Genomic DNA, 10618 nt, shown 5'->3' on the forward strand with positions numbered 1-10618 from the left:
CCAAGTATACAGGTGATTGCTATTTCTAGAGCAATCACATGCTATTTAAAGGGGCATGATGTCACTCATTTGATTATGGGAAATCTCCCCTTTCATATGAGGGGTATTAGGTACATGTGTGTTGTATGCTACCTTCAAGGGATAGGGGCATCTTTGTGGCCACTATGCACCATACAGTACATACATTAGGTAGGTAATTGGCTTAAAATGATAATCACCTAGTAATGCCATTACTATGGCGATCACCTGAAATTTAGGTGGGGGTGTAAACCCTTATGCGAAAGAGGGGAATTCCTTCTTTCACTTGAGGGGTCTCATACCCATAGTTAAAAGAGATGGGGAGATTGGGGGCTTTTTAGTAGCCTCCCCACTACCACTAGAAATCACTTTGTTTCTAGTGGTGCTAGTGACCACCAATTTTAATGAAAGTGCCAAGCAGTCAGGGAGAGGAGGGAGGTATTAAACAGGTCTCTTTCCCAGTCTCTCTTTTGGCCTATGATAATCTTGCTGCAACTCCCAGCATGTATGCTATAGCCTTTACACTAGACCTGGAGTAACTTAATATGTTATATATATATATATATATATATATATATATATATATATATATATATATATATATATATATATATATATATATATATATATATATATATAATAATAATATGAGCCTAAGGAGATGGTGGAGAAGGAAGAGATTTCCCCATAGAGTCTGTGCTTGACTGGCGGCAGCAGCACAGTTTCCTCCACGATTTTAGACCAGGAGTCTCCTCTTCTATTCTCTCCCTGTCCATCATCTCCTATTGTGGAGCAGCAAGTTCCTACAACCGCCGCACTTGCTATCCATGTTGCCAGTTCCACTAGTAGTGCAAGCTCTGTCAGTACTAGAATCACTAGCAGTTCCAACACCACCACTAGGAATATAAAAAAGTGTTATAGGGAAGGCAGAGATAATTAGTGTTGCCACATCTCAAAGATCCAGCAAGGAGACCTCAACAGTGGTAGAAGGGCAGGCACCGCAACTTCTTCACAACGCTCAAAGTTGTGCAACCACTTTGTTAGCATTGGGAATGGCTGCTTTGCTAAGTGCAAATTGTGTGGCAAAGAAGTTAGCTGTGGAAGAGTGTCTCACCAGCACCAGGATGAACCAATATCTATATATGGACCACAAGCCTGTGTTATTGAGGGAGGAATGTGGGGTCAGCAGCAGCAAGAGGTTTATGTACTGTCAAGCCTAGATAACTCTGCTGCCTGCTGCTTCCGCTGCTGCAGCTCTTGCCCTCCCTGCTTTGTGTTGGTCATCTGCTGGCTACTGCATCTGCAGGGTACTGCTGGCACGTACTACTAGGCACATGTTTGCTCTCCTCCTCCCTTGGAGGCGTATTTTTGTGGTTTATGTTCCGGGCTACCTATCAAGATCAGTTAGTCTGCCTGCTGCTGCCACTCCTTCTCCTGCCCTCCCTACTCTTTGGTGGTCATCTTCCATCAATTCCAAATCCTCAGGGAACTGCTAGCCGCAGTGTCCAAGGGGCTCTAGGCATGTGTTTGCCCTCCTCCTCTGGAGGTGTATTTTGGGGGTTTATGTACTGTCAGACCTACCTATCTAGTTCAGTAAGTCTGCTGCCTGCTGCTTCTGCTGCAGCTAGTACTGCTCCTGCCCTCTGCTTCCCAGCCCCCTGTATCATATTACAGCCATCAGTCAATCACAAACTAGTATACGTTTACACTCAGTAAGAGCTGGTGCCTCAGAAAGATTGCAAATAAAAAACCTGCAAAAATGTGATAATACGTTTCTTAAAACTACATGCTGTATCTGAATCATGAAAGTTTAATTCTGACTTTAGTGTCCCTTTGAACTATACAAAAACTTACTATCACATTCACATTGTACATGACTTAATATTTTATTCCTTATTTTATATTGAATTCTTTATTACAAGGCGAATAGTGTTATGGCATAATTGCTAAAAGTTAGCATTTATTTCTCCATGTAATGTACACCAGTACCAGTAGCATACTGTGGTGTCTCTCACTCTGTAGCTTTACAGCTCTGTCTTCTGATTGGGACGTATTTTAGCTCTGTTTCTTAGAATAGGCAGCTTAAATATCTTGCGCTTACTAGACAGCAGTGGTTTCAACTGGTTGTCTCAGGAAGGAAGAAATAACATTTGAACCATGTTTTCCTCTACAACTCAGCATTGCTGAAAGTTAACACATTTATATTTTACAATTTACTTCTACATTCATAAATACAAAAAACATAACAATTAAATATGCCACAAATCTTAGTACACATCCCTTAATACAAATAAAAGATGTTTGTAATATTTTATAACAAAAATTAAGTGAGTCTAGCTCCATTACCCTTTGTTAGAATTCCTGTGTGAAGTGCCTTTTAAAATTCATTCAAAACTCATTAAAAAAAATTCACTAATTACCCACCAAACTTTTCAAATACTTTTACCATTACCTATAGAAGTTAACAACAATATTACAATCAGTTTGAAAACACCTTTCTAGCTGCCTCTCACTTCATTTTTGGACTTTTCTAATTCAACAGCCTTGATCGCTAAAAACTTAAATTATGCTTACCTGATAATTTTCTTTTCTTCAGACCGGGAGAGTCCACAGCTGCATTCATTACTTTTGGGAATTCAGAACCTAGCCACCAGGAGGAGGCAAAGACACCCCAGCCAAAGGCTTAAATACCTCCCCCACTTCCCTTATCCCCCAGTCATTCTGCCAAGGGAACAAGGAACAGTAGGATAAATATCAGGGTGAAAAAGGTGCCAGAAGAACAAAAAACAAAAATTACAGCCGCTCCTTATAAAAAACACGGGCGGGGAGCTGTGGACTCTCCCCGTCTGAAGAAAAGAAAATGATCAGGTAAGCATAATTTAAGTTTTTCTTCATAAACAGGGAGAGTCCACAGCTGTATTCATTACTTTTGGGAAAACAATACCCAAGCTATAGAGGACACTGAATGCAAAACGGGCGGGTACAAAGGCGGTCCATTCTGAAAACACCCAAACACCTGACAAAAAAACTGCTTACCTAGAAGCCAAAGGGTCAAAAGGAAAAGGCCCAAGTAACTGCCCAACAGATAGAACCAGCAAAGCTATGAGGAGACAAAGTCCCGCAGGCACTCAGCCCGCAAAATAAACTCAACCCCGACCCAAAGTAAGGAAACATCCACATTCCCCCAGAAGGGTGAAAAAGGACTCAGATGAGGGAGTCCGAAAGGACCCTCAGAACACAAAGAACTAGGGCAAAAAGAAAACCCAAAGGTAACTCCACAGAGTAAACCAGGATGAAACAGGGCAAAATCGATGAAAAAAACCCTACCGACCCAGCAGAGCAAAGGGAGTATTAAATCCCTATCTGCATAGAAACCAAGGGATCAAGTAATGCCCTGAGAACTTAAAGGGAGAAGGAAGCACCCCCTCCCCTACGCAGAGTGCTAACTCGCACCCAGGATAGAGCAACCGAAAGACAAACTGTCCCCGGGAGCCGCTGAAAAACAGCATCAGAACATCTAAAAATGCTCCTCCAAAGCCATAGGCGTCCTGCTGCAAAGGAGGACTTAGCGAACACAAGTCGCCAACCCTATCTTTTAAAGTGCACAGGACTGTCTTCAGAGAAGAACTCCAAAGTAGTGCAGAACAACTCCTTCCCCAGAAAAGCAGGAAGGAACGAACATAATCCAGAAAACAGTAGAGAAAAACTACCTGCCGAGAAGGGATCCACCGCAAAACCTCCCACGCTCACAATATCAAACTATGATACGCGGATCAACAGATCAGACAGATACCTGACCAACGGACCCAGTACCAAAGTGACTGATAATGTCCGAAAAGACAAAGGAAATAAAAATTCCCTGAATCATCAAGACTTTCAGGAAGGAAAAGGGAGGGGATCCAGCCCCCCAAAAGAGCTTGGGTTCCAGAACCCAGTCGCAGCTCCCTTCCCGAAGACTAAGGACACTCCCAAAAGGAGACCCCCCTACAGAAACTACAATAATGGCATGTCACAAGAAATCCAGCCCTTCACTCTGACATCCTGCACACAAGGCAGAGGGGGACAACCCCACTGAACAGAGGAAGAAAAAGTATCTCCAAGCACCAGGCAGATACTATGGAATGCCAAATCCACCCCAAAGGGATGGAAAACACCAGAACAGCTCACCCACACACAGTCATGGAGCATAAAGCTTTAGACGTACTCAAAAGGTCAAAGACCATCCGGCCACTATGGCCAGCCCAGTAAAAAAAGTCTAATTCTCCATAAAAATAAAAAATATGCGCCCGTAGGAGCAGAAGATGTCCCAGAAATGGGAAACTGGGCCGTCCCAAACCAGTCCTAAGGGATCTGGATACAGAACCCCAAAATGCCCAGCCAAAGACAAGGACAAAAAAAACTGGACACCCGAAACTCGGAGCCAGCTTTCAACAGTTATTAACCCCTGAGGAATCACCGGGTTAAACCATCCAGAGCAGACTTTGCACCACAGACAATGCCATCACAGTCATATCCAAGACACCTTGGACACTGAACTCTCACCTAAGTGTTCCAGATGGAAGAAGAAAAAAGCCAAAAGGCCATAACTTCCTGAAATAGATGACCAGAAGGCCAGTCCCAAGGAAAGGGGACAAAAGGCCCAAACAGCCTCAACCCTAAGGAAGAGATACCGTCATCAAGCCAAACAGAGTCCAAGAGGACAATTCCAAAGAAAGTCTCAAAATAGAAGACGAGGAAAACGTTACCCAGAGTAATCCTTAGCAGGATCCGAATAGGACAGTGAGGACTGAGTACAATCCCCTGATGCCCCACCCAAAGAGAAATGAGAACCAGCCTGACGTCTGGGAATGAAAGGCCTCCTCTACCATGTCTTAGCCCTGCATGGACAGAGCCTCAAAAACTTTATTGAAACTCATGGAAGTTCCACTTCACAAAAACTCTAGCAAAAGCGAAAGCATTATTCGATCTGAAGAGAAACCAAAGAATAACAAACTCTTCATCTGAGAGAGCAACACACCACCCAACCAGGTCAGCAAGTTATACCGGCACTACGTGGATGATATAGACCGTAAGGAACAGAAATTAATGCCCGACCAGGACCAGGCTGCTACATAGGGCACTCAAAACTGACCCAGGCCACAGAAAAATCAAGACCCCAATAGGAATCGACAAAGGATTTAAAGACATAACATGTACTAACACCTTAACATGCGACTTACGCGGAAGTGCCCAAGCGACCACAAAATTGCTAGCATCAAATTCCAGAGAATAAATATTTCCCAGCAGAAAAATAACAGACATGAGCTTCTTAAAAAAAAAAAAACATCCTAACTGGATCAAAGAAAAATAGGGCAGCACTCGCAGGTGAACGCCCAAGAAGAATGGGTACACTAACAGGACCAGCCAATCAGAGACCCCATTCTTCCAAAGATCAGAACTGGAATTAGATACCCAAAGAAGCAAAGTAAATTGGAGATGACAAGGAGATTAACTTCATCCCCACACGTCTAACCCAGCTTGCCGTCTGGAACAGAAGACCGAGGATCCCTCAACCTATTAGGACTGGGATCCTCCAGCACCGCCAAAATATGCCATAGCAGGACAAGAAGGCGCACCAGTCTATAACGAAAAGCGAGACTTACCTCCACCAGGGCAACTGATGACCCCCACCCCGAGGGTTGGGCCCCTAAAGCTTCAGAGGAAACCGCTTCCCCAGATGGCTGATCTGACCCAGATGACCCCACGTCTGATGAGCCCTGGTTAGCAGAACACAGACAGTATCTCAGCAACACCTCCCTCTCTGGAAGATGTAAATGTGCCAGTGCCATAGATATGGCCATGCGGAACCGTGCCGTAACCTCTGGAGGAAACAAGCAGCCTTCCGTAGAAGGGGTAACGGCATTAGGGACACCTCCTTGCATAGCCAAAGTAGGTTCTAGGGGATGCGCCGCACAGGATATGGGATGCCCAGGGGCGGATGGCTCGGCAGACTCTAAGTTCCCTGTTTCGGGAGAAGAGAGCACTCTAAGGTGGCATTCGGAACATAACTGATGGGCATGGATTACCCAGACCATTTCTTACTCCTCGCAATAAGTAGATTCTGAATCAGAGACATCCGTCTCCAAAAAATCAGAATCCTCCATAACTTGGTGATAAAAATTATGAATAGAATAAAATAGGAACAGCACCTTACACCCCCAATGGCTTGGGCACTCACCACCTCCTGTGAACCAGACAACTAGCGAAACAGACTCTCTCAGTCGCCACGCGGTCAGGAATACGGAAATGGAGAACAGAATGTGACCACGCATAGTCACAAGGTACCCCGTGCAGGCCATAGAAAAGCACGCCAAGGCTACCAGGGCCGCGCAGCCTGACAAAAAAGGCTGTTATGTTCCAATATAGCCACGAGCCGAAGCTTCACTACATATTAGCAGACAGAATCACATAACAAACATGATTAAAGTCCCCCCTGTTCAATAACTCCCCTCAGGAGATATTAACCCTTGATTCCATAAAGATAAAGGAGTCCCACTGAGACCCTGACTTCTTTGTTTACATTACATTCACATCATCGAAGTTAAATGAAAAAATCTTACCAGAATCTATGTGGTGGAACAGGAACATGGCCCTTCAAGTGTGACAGATAGTAGCCTCGCTTCTGACATAGACTTGAGTGAAGAAAGCAGGCAGTGAAACTCGTCAACGCTAATTGCTAAGGAGCTGTTAACATGAGTCGGGATGTTTTCGCATCAAGACTCTCCCTGCATCTCCGGACTCCAACATTCATCCATGCTCTCACTGAGAGGCTGACAGGATTACTTAAAACTCCAGTCTCATTTCAAAGAGTACTACACTCCATAAGAGACTATATTAAATCTTCCAACACTTCTCTGCCAACCTCCTGTGACGAAAGGCAAAGAATGACTGTAGGATGAGAGAAGCGGGGGAGGTATTTAAGCCTTTGGCTGGGGTGTCTTTGCCTCCTCCTGGTGGCCAGGTTCTGAATTCCTAAAATTAATGAATGCCGCTGTGGACTTTCCCCGTTTATGAAGAAAATAATTTATGCTTTTTTAAATGTTCATATTATTATGCATGCTTAGTTCATGTTAATAAACACATTTATTTAAAAATAAAGATACAGCTCACATCACACTTTAATATGTGAATTTGAACAGCTAATAGGATTTCAGAAGCTCTTCTCCTATTGGCTGATTTTAATTTGAAGAATCAAATCAGCCAATAGGAATGCAAGGTACGTAATTTTGGAACGGCTACCTTGCATTCAACTTCAGTGTACGGCAGTGACCATATGAAGAGGATGCTCCGCGCAGGATGGGATCGGCTTCCAGGATAGCTCCGCTGCCTGGATGAAGACTTCTTGCCGCCTGGATGAAAATTGATGTCCGGACTTCAGGAACTGTGAGTAGATTTTATAGGATTAGTGTTATTTTTTTTTTTTGGGGTGGTTTTTTTTTTAGATTAGGGCTTTTGGCTTTTGTAAAAGAGCTGAATGCCCTTTTAAGGGCAGTGAAAAAGAGATGAATGCCCTTTTAAAGGCCAATGCCCATACAAATGCTCCTTTTAAGGGCATTGGGTAGCTTATTTTTTTTTAGAGTTAGGTTTTTTTATTTTGGAGGGTTGGTTGGGTGGTGGGGTTTTACTGTTGGGGGGACTTTTATTTTTTTTTACAGGTAAAAGAGCTTTTTTTTACTAAGGGCAATACCCTACAAAAGGCCCTTTTAAGGGCTATTAGTATTTTATTGTAGGTTAGGGGGTGTTTTAATTTTGGGGGGCTTTTTTATTTTTATAGGGCTATTAGATTAGGTGTAATTGGTTTTATTTTTGATAATTTAATTTATTATTTTTTGTAAGCTTAGTGTGTTTTATTTTTCATTATTCAGTGTATATTATTTTTTGTAATTTTAGATTTTTTTATTTTTTTGTAGTGTTTTAGATTTTTTAATTGGTAGTATTTTTTATTTTATTAGAATAGTAATGTTTATAGTTAATTTATAGTTTAATGTTTAGGTTTATTTTTATCTCACAGGTAAGTTATTATTTATTTTAAGATAGTTATATTGAAATTTTAATTTTAAGTTGAGGGGTTAGGTTTAGGGGTTAATATTTTAATTTAATATTTTGCAATGTGAGGGGGCTGGCAGTTTAGGGGTTAATAGGTTTATTTAGTAGCAGCAATGTAGGGGGCTGGAGGTTTAGGGGTTAATAGGTTTATTTAGTGGTGGTGATGTGGGAGGACGAAGGTTTAGGGGTTATTAGGTTTATTTAGGGGCGGCGATGTGGGAGGCCGGAGGTTTAGGGGTTAATAACTTTATTATAGTGTTGGCGATGTCGGGGAGTGGCGGTTTAGGGGTTAATATATTTAAATAGTGTTGGCGATGTGGATGGGCGGCAGATTAGGGGTTAATACATTTATTTAATAGTCGCAATGTGGGTGGGTGGCAGATTAGGGGTTAATAAATTTTAAATAGTTTTTGCGATGCAGGAGGGCGGCAGTTTAGGGGTTAATAGGTAATTTATGGGTGTTCGTGTACTTTGTAACACTTTAGTTCTGAGTTTTTTTTAAACATTTTTGTTTCACAAAATCCATAACTACTGTTCTCAGATAGCGGAATGGATTGTGTTGGTATAGGCTGTAACGCAAGCATTTTAGCCAGATCGCACAACCTGTAATACCGGCTCTATGAAAATCCCGCACAAAATCGTCATTTTTTTTGAGTGCAGAATGGACATTGCGTTACAGGCTTGCGGTATAGCTATACCGACACGACTCGTAATATGGGTTCCTGGTCATTACACTGGAATGGCCATTTTTTCCTCCTTAAAAGCCGTAACGCAACACTTGTAATCTAGCTGATTGTGAATTAATTTTAATGGGTGAGTAAAACTACATTCAGACACATTAGACATCATCAATTTGGAATCTATCAACCTCCATGTTTTCCCTTTGCACCGGCCCCCATTCTTTTGGTACCATGAAGGTTTATGAAATTCCCTGTAAAAAAAACACTTGAAAACGCAGGTATAACTCTAGTTTCCAGCAATTTTACTAATTCAAACAGAAACCTTTCTAGTGCATTGGAATGGCTTAGAAATACTGTTGTCACTAAAAGTGGCTCTGTAGTGGCCATTTCTTCCCCTCTATAAAGGATAAAGTCTATCCCCACTGTTTGTAACCCTCTGCAGTTTGTTCCACTTCTCTGGCAGTAACAGATCCTTATGCAGCAGCACAGCCATAACTCCTAGGATTTGCTGGATTGTATCTTGAATCAGGAGACTGAGATCTGAGTAAGGGAAGAATGTGGGAGGAGTCACAACAATCCAGATGGAGTCAACCATGATATTGGAAAATTGTGATGTGTTGTGACCAGGGTTTGTATGTCATGATGGGGGTCAGGGCAGTTTAGGAGTGGATTAGACACTGTAAAACTGTTTTTAAACAGCCTAGTGCCTAAACGGTGCTTCCTATTGGCAATGGTGGGTCTGGTTAATTGTTTGATAAGAAACTACATTGTAAACAAAGGAGTCAATAGAGACAAGACAGTGACACACACAAAAAAAGCATCCATGTTTGTTTTATGGCACTGATTCTTCATCACAGAACCCAGAAAGTACAGATAACTTCCATAAAGGGCAACATTTCACATAGTTTTATACATTTACACATTGTTTCCCTTAAAAAACTGAATAAATGACCAATTAGAAACTGTCATATGGTTCTTGTGCACAAATAAAAGTGTTTATGTTTCTAATGAAGTAATTGTCTCTGTTGCCCCTATCAGTTAAATGCCTTCATAGGCCCCTATAACCCATGTGCCATATGTCCATATCAGCAAATTAAAGCCATTAAAAGGACATTAAACGATTTGGAATAGTACTATGAAATGATAAATCTTAAAAAATAAAAAAATAAAAAGTCTGCAATATACTGTTAATTATTTACTTGCCCCCTTTCATGTAATTCCATCTAAAAAACAGGTAAACTTTTCAGTTCCTGTTAGAAATGGAAGTGCAGAACACTGTTATATTCCTCACAGCCATTGGCTGCACACTCTAGTGACCTATTAATAACTGTCCCTAATTGACTTCAGCAGAGAAAGTAATCTAAGTTACAACATGGCAGCTCCCATTGTTTTATAGACACTAAAACTTTATACTTATTTTGTCAATATTTAAACAAATAATTAAACTTTAAAAATTACATCTACATGTTATTCTCAGACTAATCTTTTCTTTGAATGCATCATTCTATCTAGTATTTATTTAGGCCTAGATTTAGAGTTCGGCGGTAGCCGTGAAAACCAGCGTTAGAGGCTCCTAACGCTGGTTTTGGCCGCCCGCTGGTATTTGGAGTCAGTGATTAAAGGGTCTAACGCTCACTTTTCAGCCGCGACTTTTCCATACCGCAGATCCCCCTACGCCAATTGCGTATCCTATCTTTTCAATGGGATCTTCCTAACGCCGGTATTTAGAGTCGTTTCTGAAGTAAGCGTTAGAGCTCTAACGACAAAACTCCAGCCGCCTGAAAATAGCAGGAGTTAAGAGCTTTCTGGGCTAACGCCGGTTCATAAAGCTCTTA

The 10618-nt window shown here is 41.8% G+C and overlaps 1 non-coding gene across 1 annotated transcript; it reads right to left on the reverse strand.

The window, feature by feature from the left end:
* Window positions 1-4892: 4892 nt before the first annotated feature.
* Window positions 4893-5004, reverse strand: LOC128650636 (U5 spliceosomal RNA). The gene has a single exon (XR_008400911.1). It is a non-coding gene; the product is annotated as a U5 spliceosomal RNA (small nuclear RNA).
* Window positions 5005-10618: the final 5614 nt, after the last annotated feature.

The sequence above is a fragment of the Bombina bombina genome, chromosome 2, assembly GCF_027579735.1.
Source record: "Bombina bombina isolate aBomBom1 chromosome 2, aBomBom1.pri, whole genome shotgun sequence".
Classification (NCBI taxonomy): Eukaryota; Metazoa; Chordata; class Amphibia; order Anura; family Bombinatoridae; genus Bombina; species Bombina bombina.